This window comes from Scyliorhinus canicula, chromosome 4 (genome assembly GCF_902713615.1).
Source record: "Scyliorhinus canicula chromosome 4, sScyCan1.1, whole genome shotgun sequence".
NCBI lineage: Eukaryota > Metazoa > Chordata > Chondrichthyes > Carcharhiniformes > Scyliorhinidae > Scyliorhinus > Scyliorhinus canicula.
In genome coordinates this window covers 38,948,832-38,967,913 of record NC_052149.1, presented here as the reverse complement: position 1 = coordinate 38,967,913, position 19,082 = coordinate 38,948,832, and the positions used below count along the sequence as shown (strand labels likewise).

General features: G+C 45.6%; 1 protein-coding gene and 1 long non-coding RNA gene across 4 annotated transcripts in view; both read right to left on the bottom strand.

The window, feature by feature from the left end:
* LOC119964508 (BTB/POZ domain-containing protein 19-like) overlaps nt 1-19,082 on the bottom strand; it is a 238,898-nt gene that overhangs the window by 207,762 nt on the left and 12,054 nt on the right. The window lies entirely within an intron of this gene.
* On the bottom strand, nt 7,690-18,743 carry LOC119964509. 2 transcript variants are annotated; one of them, XR_005460311.1, is made up of 2 exons: nt 18,712-18,743; nt 7,690-7,948 (listed from the first exon to the last, which is right to left on the bottom strand). It is a non-coding gene; the product is annotated as an uncharacterized LOC119964509 (long non-coding RNA). The 2 variants fall into 2 exon arrangements; XR_005460310.1 differs by lacking the exon at nt 18,712-18,743 and adding an exon at nt 9,492-10,197.

The window sequence follows — 19,082 nt, the reverse complement described above, 5'->3', positions numbered from 1 at the left end:
GCATTCTGTCTTCCAAATGTTAACATTGGGAGAACTGAACATAGTAAAACAAGAAAGATAGATACTGGCAGACAGAGGTAGAATAAGTGAATGGACAATTTTAATTAAAGAGTAACCATGAAATTGCAGGGCACAGAATATTTTGGAATGCCTTTCATATCCAAGACCTGGTTTCAGATTTAGTTAAGATATGATCAAATGAATGTCTGCATTCTCAAACAGTGATAACTGTTCTAAATATCAAACAACTTCGGCCAGTCAATCGGAAATACCTTACATTTCTTGCAGCTATGTGCATTCAATTACACAAACATGTAAATCACTGCTGAAGCAGTAATCCACTTAATGTATCCCTAAAGCACTTGTCTTACTAATGAGCTCAAAAAGCAGGACTGCAAAGATTGGGTGTGTGTGTATGTGGTAGAAATTGTGTAGGCCCATTGGTTTCAACTCTGGGAGTTAGGTTTCAATCCTTCTCAGACTGATGAGGTAGAATCTCTGCCCCCTCAGACTTGTATCCAAGAAGTAAATTTGGACAGTATCAGCCAGCGCCGAAGATGCTTCAGTGCGTAATATATAGAACCCACAATTCAGCAGCAATTTAAAGTTATAATTTGGGTTGTCTTTAAAGGCCCCTAATTCATATTTACAGGAAAAAAGTACTTTCCAAAAGTGGACTTGAACCTCCAAAGCATGAGGTGAATTGGAATGATATGCTACAGGAACATCTTGCACGGAAAGGGGGATGCTCAATTCTTCGCTACCCCCCCTAAAACTATCAGGAACAGCGATTACCTCCATGCAGATTTGTATATTACTTCAAGACAACGGCCAAAGTAATTATTTTTTAAGATGCAGCAAATGATAGTCAATTTTAAAACACACTTTTAGTTTAAGTACATAATAAAAATACTGCATTATATCTTGGATTGTGGGAGATACAACTTTATTGTTTTTGTCACATCACTGTGTTGTCATGGGTTGTGCGAGAAATTGTAATGAAGTGCTGTTTCAAGTTTGTGGTTAAGACTCGTCGTTGGAGTAACGCTTAACTCTGCAACAAAATTCCATCCTATATCCAGCTTAAGAGTTCTTGGTACGGAGACAGGATACAAAAATGCAAAAACATGCTTCACCATCATAAATAAATACAACTGAACAATAAAAAAAAGGTCATAAACAAATGAGCACCACAGACATCAAATTGAGTCCATACCGGCAGTTCAAAAATAATTAATGAGTTCAAATGCAGGTAAAATATCGGGCACATTTGAAGTCAAATTATACAAGACAGTTTCTTTAATGTTTCTGGAAGCTCCTACAATTTTAGCACAAGATTTTGCATCCATTCTGGGTCAATTTTACTCAAATAAGGGTTTTCGATACACAGGTTAAATATCCTTCAACCATAAATCCGAAAAGTGAACCTCATCAACCGTTACCGGAGAAGGGGGGAGGGGGTCTAGTTGTTTGTCTGCACTGTTTACCCTGGGATTTTTGGGGTGAACAAGTCAAAAAGAAACTTATTACCGGTACCCAATATCTATTATTTTGTAATACATCTCACTTTTCTAGCTATTTTATTAGCTTTAGATTGGAGGTGGCTGAGGCTCAGGTTACTTTAATACAAGTTTGTATGCAGTACCCAAAAACCAAAATGATCTGAAATCCAAAATGCAACCAGCGGGTTTCGGAAAAGAATACACAACCTAGACCTCCAACCCACTATTACGGCACTGGATTCTCCAAGTAAAATTATTTTCAATGTTTGTACATTGGTACCTTCCAAGCACAGAACAGAAAGTTTGCCAAAAGAAACCATTATATGTTCATCGTGCATTTGCTGGTGTTAGCTCCACTCCTCAGTGATCAACTCTAATCCGTTGAATTATCACACAGAAACGTAAAAAAAAACGTATCTGAATTGTAGCCATCTGGGTGGCCACTTACAAAGAAACATGTTCGCAAAGCCTAAAGGGAAATATGGACAATGTAAGATTCAGGCAGGCACAGAGCCTGCATGTATATTCATGAGCAGAAAATCCAGACAGCATCGAAACCCCCAACCGATTAGCATCTTAATGGCCCATCTCCGTAAGACAAAGGATTGACACTCAGGTAACCAATACAAGTCCAGATATTTCAGCGCCACTCTCTTTACTCAGGAAGCATAAATAGCAAGGTCAATGACCGCTTAGGACACGCACACCCAGCCATCAAGGCACCCGCCCCTTTATTGGCTCAGAACGAAGGCAGTGATCGAGAACTGCCCAATTAATTGGGTCCAAGCCTAAGGACCACCCAAAAGAGCGCGAAACCCCACAAGGATAGACAGACACTGCCATATGTTCGATCTCTTTTGGGCGTGGCTCTCCGGCAACGTCCATCTCCAATTGCAGCACCACAACCAGAAGCAAGTTCAAGTTCAACGCTCGCTACCAGACGGATGAGCCTAGCTGAACAGCAGTTACTTCTCCAGACCCAGTAGATCCAGATTCAAACAAAGGCCACTGTTCCTCTGACCTAAGCTGGGTGCCTGAAGTTAAGTACAGGTTGTCATAGTTGTTAGGTGTAGTTTAACCAGTAGTGTTTATGTTGCATGTGTAAATTAATCTTGTGTGTAAATAAAGTATCATTGATCTTGAACTAACTAACTGGTTGTTTGGCTCTTTGATCGATACCCAGTTGAACCTTGTGGCGGTATCATTTGATACCTGGCGACTCTGAGAGCATATCATATCACTATCTAGATAAAAGAAGGGAAACCTTATTGACTGCCATATTTATAGCAAGCAAAAAAAAGGCAACAGAATCAACAAGCACTGTGCTTTTTTGAAACGATCATGATATTTGCATTCCCCTGTGCCAAAAGAAAAGATCACACATGTCCTCTCAGGCCTTTCTCATGTTCATTGTAAATCTTGCAGAATAAATATTCTATTATGTGTGCTGTGCCCATGGTGATATAATTCTCAATAAACATTTGAGGACCGTTATGAACAGGAGTGGGTGCCATTCAATCAGCACTAAGTTACTAAATTTACTTCTCACCACTGGTCTGTGAATAGAGAGGTGATTTGTTTTTGTTTCCTTTTTAATAAGGGGTGGCATATTTCCCAACCCCTCGGTTTTTGTGTGATCTAATTCCTACAGACCCTGCAGAAAACCCGAAGTAGGATGAACTCAAAAAAGTTAACTTATTGCACACATTCAAAAACTGTGCAAAGCAGAGCTCGCAATAACCTCCTCCACACACATACAGTAAAGAGAGGGATATAGAAGGTTTTACAATGCAGAGGTCAGAGAAAATATTAGTTCAGAGTCCAGAATCAAAAGTATCACGAGGAATTCCTTAACAGAGATTGGCTGTTTGAAAACCAGTGGTGTAAAATTTGTTTTCCTGGTGGTGATGGCTTTTGCAAGATGAAATAGGTTGGTAGGTGATAGGACAGAATGTTCAGCAGAGACAGGGCAGATGGAACCAGTTGTCCAGCCTGGCCAGAGTTCCGGTTGTGTGGCCCTTTAATCAGATGTTAAAGCAACAGAGTGGGCTTGCAGTTCAAGAAGGCAGAGTCTTAGATCATGTGGCTTTACCTCGCCACAATATCTTCAAGAAAGGATGTTCATCCAGTGTCTGGAAAGTGTCTCAGCCATTATGGGTTGTGTCTTCATAGACACGTTGACTTGGTTGGTTGACCTGGTTTATCAAATATGAATAGCCTTAGTGTAGCTCCCTTTAAATTTGGCTGTGCAGTCCCCAGGTGGTCAGTTAACAGCTCCTCAGAAATAATTTGGGGTGACATTTCTAAAATTGCGAAGAGCTTCTTTTGTCCTGATGACTCACAGAGTAGCCATCTTCTTGAAAAAACACGTTATTCATTAAGGGACAATTTGGCGTGGCCAATCCACCTACCCTGCACATTTTATTGGATTGTGGGGGTGAAACATGCGCAGACACGGGGACAATGTGCAAACTCTACCACGAACAGTGGCCCGGGGCTGCGATCGAACCGGATCTTTGCCGCCGTGAGACAGCAGTGCCAACCACTCCGTCACCGTGCCGTCCAGGGTCAGCCAACTTAATGGTCTTTGCTCAGCCAAAAGGTTTAAAATTAAGAAATAGCAACAAAGATATATTTTAATTAAAATATAGTGTAAAGTTCTGTTGCTTCACAGGACTTTGGAAAATATCACTGTTTCCTATGAAATGAAACGAATTGAAAATTGCTCATTGTCACAAGTAGGCTTCAAATGATGTTACTGTGAAAAGCTCCTAGTCGCCACATTCCGGCACCTGTTCAGGGAGGCTGGTACGGGAATTGAACTGTGGTGCTGGCTTGCCTTGGTCTGCTTTAAAAGCCAGCTCTTTAGCCCTGTGCTAATATGGTGAGATTTAAAAGCATTAAACATTGGAAGGAATTGAATATTACCCCTAATCTGACAAAAGGTCGGCACAACATCGTGGGCCGAAGGGGCTGTTTTGTGCTGTATTTTTCTATGTTCTATGTTAATCTTTTATAGCCTTCTTCTGAAGTAAAGAATTATCTTGAGGATCTATCTCAGTGTCGGGAATGCAACCATTTTTTAAGCACTTTGGGTAATTGAAGGATAATGAAAACAATTTTAAAAGGAAATCATGTTTTAAAAATATGACGACCAATATTGAAATGCATTTTTGTTAAGGAAAGTGCTCCTGTTTCATAGATTTTTCTTGTTATACCCAGGAACAACTTGTTGAACAACTTATTGAAACTGCCAATAGCTTAGCTGGCCAAGAAATTCAAAATGTTGTCCCTTTGTTCCATAACTAATAGCAAAAAAAAAATTCCAGTACTTTGAAATGTTTCCCATCGGAGCAGGAAGGAGGAGGTGGCGAGCCATGTTCTATGTTTCTTTGGTTCTACCTGATGGCTTCCTGCAGTTTCCACCTCTAAAGCAGGCATTTCCTCTGCTAGAGATTGTTTTTTTTTAAACTTCAGCAATCTCTTCCTTTTGAAGCACTCAAGTTCCTTTCCTTCTATTTTTAGTGTTGACAAAACCAATGGATCATTGTGGGGGGGGGGGGACGGTGTTTAAATTTTCTGTTGCAACAAATTGTGAGGTGATAAGTGCGAGCTGATACATTTTGGTGGGACAAATTTGAATGCGGATTACAGGGTTAACGGCAGGGTTCTGAAGAATGTGAAGGAGCAGAGAGATCCATGGATCTCTGAAAGTTGCCATCCAATTAGATAGAGCCGTGAAGGAAGCCTGTAGTGTGTGAGCATTTATTAAGAGGGGGATTGAATTTAAGAGCCGTGAGGTTAGGCTGCAACTGTACAAAACCTTGGTTAGACCACATTTCGAGCATTGTGTGCAATTCTGGTCACCTCTTTATAGGAAGGATGTGGAAGCATTGGAAAGGGTGCAAAGATTTACCAGGATGCTGCCTGGATTGGAGGGTAGGTCTTATGAGGAAAGGTTGAGGGAGCTAGGGCTTTTCTCATTGGAGCGAAGGAGGATGAGAGGTGACTTAATTGAGGTGTATAAGATGATGAGAGGGATATATAGTGGACGTTCAGCAACTTTTTCCTCGGGTGGATGTAGCTGTTACAAGGGGGCTTAACTATAAGGTTCATGGTGGTAGATATAGGAGGGATGTCAGAGGTAGGTTCTTTACTCAGAGCGTGGTTGGGGCGTGGATTGCACTCCCAGCTATGGTAGTGGAGTCGGACACTTTAGGAACTTTCAAGCAGTTATTGGATAGGCATATGGAGTGCACTGGAATGTTGGGAATAGGTTGATTTGATCTTAGTTTCAGACTAGTTCGGCACAACACCGTAGGCCGAAGGGCCTGTACTGTGCTGTACAGTTCTATGTTCTATGTTCTAATAATTGAATAGTCTTTAACTTCACTGAGGCTTTAAGGTACATGTATGCAAGTTTACTGATGATGAAATGTGGTAGCTGAAAATGAAATTGATTCTATAACATTTCCCAGTAACTGGCTATGAAAATTCACTCAGAAATCTAATGTTTAAATAACACTTAATCCTTCAATGCATGGCAGGGCCAATAGCACTTCCTGCAGCAATCCTCCAAAAATGTACTCAAAAAAACACTGCTGCACATTTCCCCAATAGCTCAGTTACGAACTGTACATCTAGCTATGACCAAAAAGTTCAAAATTTGGTCACCAACCAATTTAGCGGATCTGGACCCGTGGTCACAAACTGGTCACAAAGACCACTGAGCTAAAAAAGCAAGGCGTCCAGAGAGTTGCAAATTTCGCAATTGGCCTCTCGTGAGCCTTGTCCTGGCCCGAATCAGGTGCAACAAGGCCGTTCGATCGGGCCCTATGTAATCTGTGTGTGGTGGTGATGGTTATGGGATAAATGTTGGACTCAATATTGTGAGAATTCTTTGCTCTTTGAATAGCGCCATGGGATCTTCTATGTCCACCTCAGAGGCCAGATGAAATCTCACTTTATTGTCTTCTCATCTGATAGACGGTACCTCCAATAGTGCAGTACTCCAGTCTGAGGCTCTGGAATGAGGCTTGAATCTACAACCTATTGACTCAGAGGCATTAATGCTACCACTGAGTGAAGGCTGACATGAACAAGTTAATCATAAAACCACTTTCATGTTTTGATATTACTCATATTACTCATTCTGCACTTCTCTGGGGCTCGTGTAAGAGTCCTACCTGTTCATTTCCTTTGTTCCCATTTATTTTATTTTATTATTTTGGTCCATGAGCCCATAATCGGGATATGTCTTTAAGCAGAAGTCTCGATGTTGAAGTAGCCTGCTTGCTAGGATACTGTTCCCAGACTTTGTAATTTGGAAGGAAGAAGCCAGATTCTTCAGCACTGAGTGAATATTAGGAACCAGCTTTGGAGGGATTTGGTTCAATTAGTTAACTGGAAACTCGTGGTCTGGCTAGGAACAGTGTTCTGCCTGACAATGGTCAGCGATTGGTTCCTGTGTAATGTATTTTGACAGAACTTAGCAGAAGTGTTTAGACCTTGGAAGCAAAAGGAACCAACACAGGCATACATAGACACACACTCTCTCTCTCTCTCTCTCCCTCCCTCTCTCTCTCAAACGCCTGACAGACCTCGCCATGGCACAGTTTAGCACTGGTTCACGCAAACGTGGACCAGGCATTCCGGCACCTGAGGAGGGGTGTCCCAGGCAGTCTTAGACCACCGGGTGGTAGGTTCTGGGCAAGGTGGTATCCTGGCACTCCTGCTGCCACCTGCGCACCTTTGCACTGCCAGCCTGGCACCACCACCCAGATATCCTGGCGGTCACCCTGGCACTGATGGGGTGCCGAAATGACACTGCCAGGCTGCCTGGGTTCCAGGTTGGCACTGCCAGGGGTCAGGCCCAGTGTGCCCTGCCCTTTTGAGGTGGGTGAGGGGAGCTCAAGGACCCTCTCACAGGTAAGTTGGGGCATTGGGGGGGATCCGGAGGCCGCGATGGGGTGGTCCAGACTTCGGGGAGTCAGGGCAGCATTTAAAAATGGCACCCCGATCTCTTCCTGTACTGACAAGCAGGAAATTAAGGTAAGCGCCCCACCAAAACAAAAAAAAAAGGCCCTTTTCATAGGGTGTCTTTTTTTGATGCTGCAGGCACCGAGAAACACCTCGCTAAATGCGCCCAAAATGGGACTCTCTATTTCTCCCGTTAAAACGCGCCCAAAGTCATTTATCTCATTTAATTTTCTGCATTTTTGATGTATACATCTTGTCTGTTCTATTTTCTTAAATTAGAACAGCAGCTACACATCAATGGTACTTTGTTGGCTTTGGAACTACCGAGAATGTCCAAGAAGGTGTTATATCAATGCAAGATTTTCTTTTTCTTTGTTCTGTGAGCAGCTATGAGCAACACCAGCGATGATATTGGAGAAGACAGTCCACTCCAACTTCTCAAGCACGGTTTAAGAAGGGAAGTGTATCTATGAAAGGAAAGGAAAAAAATCTGAGATAAAAGATGTACATCACACACACCCACAGCACCATACACTCACACATCCACACAGACAGATTAGCCAGCCTGGAAAGATGAAAGTTTGAACTTTTGACTCCTAGTTTTGATCTTAGGCACATCAGCAAATGTCTAATGGTGACTAATTTTCAAATATCCTCAGAAACTCACATGTTGCCAATTGTTAAACAGGCATTATGATTACTTCATAAATCTTCTCATCTTTGTGAGAAAATGTCCTCTGCAAGCTCTACGTAAAATAATGCTTCTCATGAAAATGCTTCCCATTAGATCATTCTGCCCCAAGGCATCACAAGGTCACTTAACAATGGGTAAATTCCTGCTCGTTTGCTTTTTTTTCTCTAAGTAACTGATCTCTCGATCCAGAACACGTAAACTAGATTTTTGGGGGGGGGACATATTAATCCAGTCCAATTGGTTACTCACTCTGTTGCAATAGATAGCCTTAAGAACCTTTAAATTAGTTTTTTTTCTATAAATTTAGAGTACCCAATTATTTTTCTTTCTAATTAAGGGGCAATTTAGCATGGAGCCTGAGGCAATCCCGCCTGTCAATGATCCCGATGACATGCCGTGTCGCCCGCCGCACTCAGTGTGGTGGAGGATTCGGGCCCGGAGGGCAACTGAAGGCTGTCAGCTGCCCAGCGTCGGGAGCGCAGCGTGCACGAGACGCTCTGTAGCGGGGTGTGGGTCTCACTCGTGCCTGACACTGTGTCGCCCCCTCACTCCCTCTGGGGGACTCCCGGAATCTGTCACATCATAATTGAAGGTTCTTCTGTTTTTCTGCCTCCGTAGATAGTTCAGGCAATGCCCTTAATGGCCGCCCCGCCTTAACCAACACTCCGACTCCCTCCCTCCCCACCACCCTCCTGGCCCCTTTCTCCCCACCACCCCCTTTCCTTTCCCTTCTGTTGGTACAGAGGCGAGGGTATCTGGTCTCTCCAGCGCAAAGCTTAGTGCTGGTACCATTTGTTTGTTGTAGAAACGTGTTGTGAACTGTTTTAAGAATCAGAGTATCTACCCCCCCCCCCTCCCCGTACATTGGTAGTGAGGGGAGGGTACCCTGTTTCTCCATCACAAAATCACCAGCGTGTTATATTATACTTTGTGGTAATATGTTGCTATTCTTTGCCTTGTGATCCAGAATGTTCTGATGAGTTGATGATAAAGAAACTACCCATCTTTAAATTGAAGCAAAACTAATTTATTGAATAACGATTAATTAAATAATGTTTGCACACACTACTGAGCTATAACTATTAATAAAGTAAGGTCAAATCTGTTAAACAGTAATCTATAATCTAGTATTAACTAATGATGATCTTGTGTTAACTCTCTCTCTAATCTAAACTATTCCTCGTGCTGTGATCAATACTTCTCCTTTGCTAACTACCCAAGATTCCCTGAGGTCTGATATTTATACTGGGAACTGGTGGTGCCCTCTAGTATTTGAATTACACGGAGATGTAATAATTAACCCTTCATTGGCGTACCTATAAACATATCATTACACAGCGAAGGTTAGCAAGAAGACAAAATCCAGCAGAGAATTACTCTATCTGCATCTGCAAAGTGTTGAAGCAGATTCACCCCGACGCCAGTAAGGTCATGAGCATCATGAACACATATGTCAACTACATCGTCTCACGCATCATTGGTGAGGGTTCCCGCTAGGCCCGTTACAACAAGCACCACACCATCAGCTCCTGGGAGATCCGTGCACGTGCTGCTGCCCGGGGACCTGGCCAAGCATGCATGTCAGAGGGGACAAAGGCAGTAACAGCTCCAAGTAAAACTGCATCATGTGTTGAAAAGCACACACACCAACAACAAATTATAGTTTACTAAAATGGAAGATCATATCTGTTCCCCTGAAATTAATCTCCAATATTTTTTTAATACCTCACCTTCCTGGTGTTGGACAAGCAGCTGGAGATAAAACCATAGTTAAAAGTGGAATGAATGTTGCCTACAACGTTGAAGACTCGGGTTAGAATCCCGGCCCTGGGTCACTGTCCGTGTGGAGTTTGCACCTCCTCACCGTGTCTGAGTGGGTTTCACCCCCACAACCCAAAAGATGTGCAGGTGAGGTGGATTGGTCACTCTAAATTGCCCTCAATTGGAAAAAAATAATTGCGTACTCTAAATTTGTTTGCACCCCGATCAGAACGGAAGTGAAATTCCCTACCAGTCACCCCCACTCCACCACAAATGTATCAGGACTCTACCCCCACAGCACAATTATCGGGGGGGGGGGGGGTCTCTCTCCCCTCCATTCCCCTGCAACCAATCACCACCAGGCCAGTATCGCCGGCATTCCCACCTCCCCTCCTCACTGCCAGGACCCCCATTCCCAATGCCAGGTCCTCTCCCTTACTGCTCGCTAGCCCAGCCACTGCCAAGTCCCCCCTTCAAAGGCCTTGCCACTCTCCCCCACCCCAATTGGGCCCTAGCACTGCCCCCTGCCGCAGGTTTGCACAGTCTGGCACTGCCACGTTGTCACAAGGTGGCACTGCCAGGTTGCCTGCGCTGGGGGTAGTGCCACTGAATATTCAGTGAGGGGGGTGGAGGAGATCATATGACAGGTAGGCCCTTTAATAATATGCAGATTCATTGAAATGCATTTAAATTATTTCCCTGCCCTTTCTGGGTCATCATCATAGTCACTGGCGAGGGGCGGGGAATATCGGTCATCTCACCTGCAAGAATCTTGCTCCCTTACTCTCACGGTATTTTGAGGCCACGTTGCCATTCTTGCTGACCGCGAACACGGGCGCAAAATGACCCCCCCTCCCCGCGCCCCATGTTTTACAAGTTCCTTCGCTATGCTGATCATCGGAGGCTAGATTGACCCCAAAAATTCTCATCTCCAACATGCAAATGTCATTCACACGAACATGCCTTATCTTATGTAAACCAGCTCAATCATCCAGGCAGCTTAGTTTATGCCATTAGTGTTCAGGAATTTCAGGTCAAACTTCATGGCAAACTTTAGACTTTTGGCTGGATTTTACAGCTCCCTGCCGGATGTGTTTTCAGCCGGGGTGGGGCAAGACATATAAAATATGTCACATGGCTAATCCACCACCTATCTCCAATACACTCCTCATAAAACGGTAGGCAGGCAAGAGACAAAATCAGCAAACTGCCTGTTATTTTTAAAAATGAACAGGCAATTGAGCTTAACAAGCCCATAATACATAGGAGCAGTCGGCCATTTGACCCATTGAGTCTGCTCCAACATTCAATGAGATTATAACTGCACTGATCAGTTCATTTTTAAACTTCACTCCTGGGGTGGGCATGTCGCAGGCTAGGCCAGCATGCGGGCGCGATTCTTTGATCCCCGCGCCAGGCCGGAGAATCGCCGCGACCACGCCATGATTCTTCGAGGCGCGGAGAATCGGTGCCAATTGCAAAGGCACGGTTGGCGCAGCGCTAGCAGTGGGCCGCTCGAATCGGTGGGGCGCCAATGCTCCGGCCCGAATGGACCGAGAGGCCACGCGGAAACGGCAGAGTCGCGCCGGCACCGTTCACCCCTGGTCGCTGCCAGCGGGAACTCTGCGCGAAGGATCGGGGGACGGCCTGTGGGGTGGGGAAAAGCGCTCCTTAACTGGGGGTGCCTCCTACGGGGTCTGGCAAACGATCAGGGCTCACCGATCGGCGGGCCGGCCTCTCTCCCCCTCACCCCCCGGGCCAATTTTTTCCGTTTCCGGCCCGAGAACCCCCGCGCCATGTTGCATCAAGGCCGAAGCGGCATGAACCGCTCCAGCGCCATGTTGGCCCCCTGTGGGGGACAGCTTCGGTCGACCCCGTGCCCGTTTCACGCCGGCGTGAAACGCAACGCCGTTCACGACGGTGCGAACTCTTGGTCTCCATTTTGGAGAATCGCCCCCTTTATTGCACATTGCTAATTCCCCTTGAGAAGATGGTGGTGGTGAGCTGCCTTGCACCTCTGCAGTCCTTGAGGTGTAGGTACATCACAGTGCTGTTAGGGAGGGAGTTTGAGGATTTCGACCTGATGACAGTGAAGGAACAGTGATATATGTCCAAAAATGGTAACTGGTTTGGAGGGGAACTTATAGGTGGTGGTGTTCCCATATGTCTACTATCCTTGTCCTTCTAGACAGCCCAGACATTACGCTATCTACGTAGATGGTCAGGCGGGAGTGAGAAGGCCTTTTTTAAAACTTTGTGGAAAATGCAGGAATAAAGAGTAACACATATTCAGAGGAACGCCTTGTGCACATTAGGGCAGGCCCCACCCTCCAAGATGTTACCCCCACCCTCCAAGATGTTACTCCCACCCTTTGTACCTTCCTGCCTTCTCTCCACCCACTTTGTCCCCGATACTTCCCTGTCCAAAACCCTGGAGCTACCTGGGGTCCAGACGCCATGACTGTCTTCATCCCAGGGCTCAGTCGCAGTCCCAGCAATGCCCACTACTCACTGCTAGATCTGCCGGCCAATCGGATTCATTTGCGGGATGTGAGTGTGATTGGCTAGGTTACTCCCACTCCCTTGGGGGGGGGGGGGGGGGGGGGGGGATTTTCTGGCCCTTACACTGGCAGGATTTTCTGGTCTTGCCAAAGCGGGTGGTCGTGCCATGAAAATTATCAACGAATTCGGCACGACTTGACAATTGAGGGTAGCACACTGGTTAGCACAGTTTCTTCACAGATCCAGGGTCCCAGGTTCGATACCCGGCTTGAGTGACTGTCTGTGCAGAGTCTGCACGTTATCCCCATGTCTGCCTGGGTTTCCTCCGAGCGCTCCTGTTTCCTCCCACAATCCAAAGATGTGCAGGTTAAGTGGATTGGCTGTGCTAAATAGCCCTTAGTGTCCAAAAAAGGTTGATACGGGGATAGAGTGGAGCTGTGGGGATAGAGTGGAGGTGTGGGGATAGGGTGGAGGTGTGGGGATAGGGTGGAGGTGTGGGGATAGAGTGGAGGTGTGGGGATAGAGTGGAGGTGTGGGGATAGAGTGGAGGTGTGGGGATAGAGTGGAGGTGTGGGGATAGGGTGGAGGTGTGGGGATAGGGTGGAGGTGTGGGGATAGAGTGGAGGTGTGGGGATAGAGTGGAGGTGTGGGGATAGAGTGATGGTGTGGGGATAGAGTGGAGGTGTGGGGATAGAGTGGAGGTGTGGGGATAGAGTGGAGGTGTGGGGATAGGGTGGAGGTGTGGGGATAGGGTGGAGGTGTGGGCTTAGGGAGGGTGGTCTTTCCAAGGGCCGGTGCAGATTCAGTGGGCCAAATGGCCTCCTTCTGCACTGTAAACTCTATGATTCTATGAATCCCACTGTCAGCCAATGGTGAGCCCCCTCCGCCAAGAGAGAAACCTGCTGCTGGGGGTTGAACAACTCCAGCCTCTGTTCTTTAAGCGCCCCAGCAGAGTGGACTTTTTTTAAGTCGCTCAGCTGGCGACTGAATTTTGCAGTGAGAGTGGGAGCTGGGCGGAAGCAATACAGAACCTCCCCCCATGAAATTCAGTGCCTTTTTCTCGAAGCTATCTTTGTTTCAGTCACAGAATTCCCTCTTCCGCTGGAGACCCAGTTACCTCAGCATAATCCCATCCCTTGAAAGCAATAATGTCATACTTATGCACCATGCCCAGACTAATCAGAATTTCTGAAAAATAGAATGGTTGCAAATGGTTTATACAGGCCTGTTATGATGCCCACGATGAACACGGGGCTGTCTATTGATCTCCCCACAGGATTTATGGAATACGTGTTCCCATGTTGAGTGGGAGGAGGATCACCCCATAGGGACTCACGGGCGGGACTTTAAAATGGGTGTTCCCATTGGTCCTGGGGTGAGGACGCTAGCTCTGTACGGCGCGGGTGCGGCTTCTTTTTGTTTGAGAAATAAACCCGAGTTTTGGGTTAGCCTAGCCTCGACTGGAGTTATTACAAGGCCAGCAATGAAAAAGCAGCCCAGCCAGCCTATGGCTAGAAAAGTGGCAGCCAACGCCAATATCGGCAGCACTGAAATGCAAGGCATTTTTTTTCAAACTAACCAGCAAATGTGCAACTATAGGACCTGCTTATTTTGAAGTAGTGCGGTCCGTCACACTAGGTGACTGTGCAAGGTGAGTAGAGAGGTGGGGGGGGGGGGGGGGGGGGGGGAGACGGTGGTAGAGCGACAATGTCACAGGACCAGTAATCCAGATCCAAATAAAGAGATAAGCCATACAATTAAGGGGCAATTTAGCGTGACCAACCTACCTACCGTACACATCTTTGGGTTGTGGGGATGAGACTACAGAGACACGAGGAGAATGTGCAAACTCCTCACGGACAGTGATCCGGGGCCGGGATCGAACCTGTCCTTGGCGTCGTGAGGCAGAAGTGCTAACCACTGCGCCACAATGCCGCCCAAGGACAAGTTTTACAGGTACCCTTCATTTTAAAGTCGACTTGTGTTTCCATTTGGGTCCCAATAGGCAGATTTTCACACAGGCCTCAACTGCTGCAAACAAGCCCTGACATTGATCTCACCAGTTTCAGGCCAGTTTCCAGAAAAGCCTGCAGGCAGGAACTGTCTTTGTTAACTTATCCTGTACCAATTACACAGTGTGGCTCACAGGCATGCTGTTGAAATTCTCCAAAATCATCTGCTGTATGAAAACCCTGCAACTAATCAATTCCATGATTTGCAATCGACAGTTCCATGTGCACCTTGGGGATCAAATCAGCTACCCATGCATAACCAACAATGGACTCCTGCAGGGATCAGTCCTTGCACCAGTTCTCTTCAGTATCCAGACCAATAACCTCCCTCCCACAAAGTCATGGCTCTTTTCATATACTGACGACTTGGCCCTGGCTTTCCAGGCTAAAGAATGTCTGACGGTGTCAAGACACTGAGCAAGCATTCACTGAAGATCTATATTCTCTGGAAGCCGAATTCAGAAAACAGAAACATCAACAAAGCACTGCCAAGACGTTTTTTTCAGCCTTCCACCTGAAGAACTCGAAGGCCAGAGAGGACTTCTGTGGCCGACCACTCACCCACAATCCAATACTTTTGAAACCATTCATTTCCTGACCGACAACACCTGCAGAACATCAGAACTAAGGTCAAGATGACAGTGAATACGAACATGCACACGAACATACAAATTAGGAACAGGATTAGGCCACTCGGCCCTTCAAGCCTGCTCTGCTGTTTAATCAGATCATGGCTGATCTGATTGTAACCTCAGTACCACATTCCCATCTACCCCAATAACTTTCCATTCCTTTCCTTATCAGTAATCTATCTAACTCTACCTTAAAAATATTCCAAGACTCTGCTTCTGCTGCCTTTTGAGGCGAGAGGTCCAAAGGTGCACAACCCTCAGACAAAAAAAATTCTCATCTCTGTCCTCAATGGGTGATCCATCTCATACAGAAACTGACAGGTATCACCTGAGGTAGCAGAACTAACACAGTATGCACTGCCTCACTTGTCGTATCCTACCTAACAGCAGAGTATTGCTGTTCAACCAGGAGCTGCCCCACGAACATGTTAGTTATACACAACTTGAATGGCTCCTTCTGCTAACAGAACACGTCCATTGGCACAGGACCTCAAATAGAAAAAACGCGCATACTGGCGGGAAATTTCCTTAGTCCCTAATGGGAACACACTCCTTAGCCTCCAAACTGAAGACAGCCCATCTCTAAATGGCGCACCTCCTGGTTGACTGCAAGCTTCACCATTTGCATCTCAATGACTCACCCAAATAGTGAAGTTTCAGGTTTCAACCTTCCATGGAAAACCTGGACAACCCTCAACAGTTTGAGGACAGGCCAGGGCAGATGCGGCCACCTGCTCCACAAGCAGAACATGAGGAATAGTTCAAACCGTGGCCGTCCAAGTCAGGCCATCGCCCCCATGTACTGAACTTCTGCTGAAAGATCCATTCCAGGTGGCATCACAAACATTCACACTGCGAAAAGTTGTGGTCGTTGAATGAATTGTTAACCTCAATATCGAACTATAGCTTCTTTCACAGCCATACAAATAACTTTCTTTTCTTGGAGGGAGTTGACAGCTCATTATTTTACACTTATTTTAGATTCTTGATATCAAGAAGTTCACATTCTTCTTCACTATCCAGTGCACATTATGTATGGATTTGAGCTCCTGCCTATGATTGTTCCATACAAGACAAGGGGCTGGATTCTCCGAACCCCCCCCGCCGGATCGGAAAATCACCGGGAGGCGGCGTGAATCCCGCTCCCGCCGTATCCTGAAGTCTCCGGCACCAGAGATTCAGGAGGGGCGGGAATCGCGCCCCGCCTGTTGGCGGGCCTGTGCCGTGGGGGCACTCTTTTCCTTCCGCGTTGGCCATAGCATTCATGATGGCGGACGGGGAAGTGACCCCCTCCCCTGCGCATGCGCGGGGATGACGTCAGCAGCCGCTGACGCTCCGGCGCATGCATGGACTTCTGCCAGCCGGCGACGTCCCTTCGGCCTCGGCTGGCGTGGCGCCAAAGGCCTTCCACGCCAGCCAGTGGGACGGGAACCACTCCGGCGCGGGCCTAGCCCCTCAAGGTTAGGGCTTGGCCCCTAAAGGTGCAGAGAAATCCGCATCTTTGGGGCAGCACGACTTCGGAGTAGTTCACGCCACTCCATCCCGCCGGGACCCCCCGCCCCGCCGGGTAGAGGAGAATCCCAGCCAAGGTTCCCAACTTGACGAGATTGGAGGGATGGATGTAATAGCTTCAAGAATCAACCACAAACTCCTTCACTTGAGTGCACAAAAAAAAGGCTAAATCCCGGGTTCAGTACAGAGGGCGTGCTGCACTGTCAGAGGGGCTGTCTTTGGGATCTGGCATTACATCATCTATCTGCCTGAAGTGATTTGAAAAGATCCCATGGCACTATTTCGAAGCAGAACAGGGAAATTATCCTGGGTGTTCTGGTCTATATTTAATCTTAATTATTGTCACAAGGAGGCTTACATTAACATCGTAATGAAGTTACTGTGAAAATCCCCTAGTTGCCACACTAAGGTGCCTGTTTGAGTACACTGAGGGCAAATTCAGAATGTCCAATTCACCAAACAAGCACGTCTTTTGAGACTTGTGGGAGGAAACGGGAGCACCTGGAGAAAATCCACGCAGACACAGGGAGAATGTGCAGACTCCGCCCAGACAGTGACCCAAACCAGGAATCAAACCCAGTTCCTTGGCGCTGTGAAGCAACAGTGCTAACCACTATACTACCGTGGCCCACAATTACAAAACAGATATCTGGTCATTATTACACTGCTGTTTGTCGGAGTTGCTGTGCCTAAGTTAATTGCCACATTTCCTACATTACAACATTGATTACACTTCAAATGTATTGTACAGGCTGTAAAGCACTTTGAGGCCAGTGGTATGTGAGTCTTGGGGCTGGTTTAGCACAGGGCTAAATAGCTGGCTTTTAAAGCAGACGATGGCAGGCTAGCAGTGAGGGTTCAATTCCCGTACCAGCCTTCCCGAACAGGCACCAGAATGTGGCGACTAGGGGCTTTTCACAGTAACTTCATTTGAAGCCTACTTGTGACAATAAGCGATTTTCATTTCATTTCATTCCTTTGTTCTTACTGGTTGGTTGCAGAACTGTTCTGGTAGAAGGTCTGAAACTTTTTCTTATCTATTGTCGTCTCAGTCAGAAAAGACTTGGGTGTGAAGAAAGGATCCTGAAACGGGATAGAACTTACCCGTTAATTAAACTGGCCAAGTCAGTAAGTCACTAACCGGGAACCTACTAGGCTCAATCCACAGGTATGCTGAGTTGGCTGATTTCAGTTAGTCTGGTAGTCGAAATGCAATTATATTGAAAATTTAAGGAAATAAATGTCACAGCGCGAGTTGAAAAGCTAAAGACAGACTGGCAGCATATCCAGTGCATGTATAGAGCTCGTAGGTTATCAGCTGTCTTCATATAAAGGACTCTTGCTGCTCATTTTTGCTACGCTTACGTAGTAACCATGGTGTAGCTTTTTTTGATGATAAAGCTGGTAACACATATCCAGGATGCATTAATGTGTTCACACATGAATATATTTCCTTTGAGGTTGGAAACGAGAGTGAATCATGTCATGAAGATAACATTTTTGTGCACAAGCATTGAATTTTGTACCATAATTCACATTAACTAGGGACAAAGGTAAACCATTTTAATATGCAAGATTGTTTGAGAAACTCTCTGCCCTGTTTAGCTAATCTCTTGTGTTTCTCTTTCTCAAATATTGATCCAGTTCCCTTTTAAATTATGTTTTGTGTCTACTACAAAAGCCATTTGCGCTGAAGCATTCCACCTTCAAATCCATCCAATTGTACAGGGCATTGACAGCAGAGAAACTACCCAAAATAAGTCATTAATTCGAAAAATCCAAGTAAAACTTTATACAGACCAGTTAATGGTAAGAAGTAGAGCTCTCAGCATTCTATTGGGATAGTTAACAGAAGACAAATGCCACATGTTATATCAATGCTGTCATAACATATGACAGAAACACACAGCGACTGTCATCTCAACATATTTTCCATTCAAATCAACATCCAAATTCACATTGAGGTAAAGGGCAAATAAAGGCATTATGTTCCCTTTGTGTATATTACTCACTTCTCTAGAAGAATTTACACGCTAATAAAAACAGCACTTTTTGGGTAATTTTCAAATTTTAAATTCATCTATTTGGAAAGTTTAAAGCAAAGTAAACTAGGTTACCACTCAGTGCTCCCCTTCATACGTGAATGCATTGAACCAGAGTGGTGCAAACAAGTAGGGGGATAAAGTGCTATTTGTGAAGGAACAAACATTTTTTTTTAAATGAACAACCTGAAAGTATGCAAAAAAAAATAATTAACCAAATTTGTAGAATACATGATCATTAAACTCCAAAATGATCAAAGTATAATTGCATTGGTGTAGTCCCTTCCCCAACACTGTGCAAATTCCATAAGCAAGTATGAGTCACAATATGGGCAAGTATGAAATTAGGAAGTTTCATATGAAAGAATTTATGAATCATTGTCTATCCCGAGGACTTCACTTGAACTAAACTAGGTATTTTAGATTTCTACATACCCACTGCAACA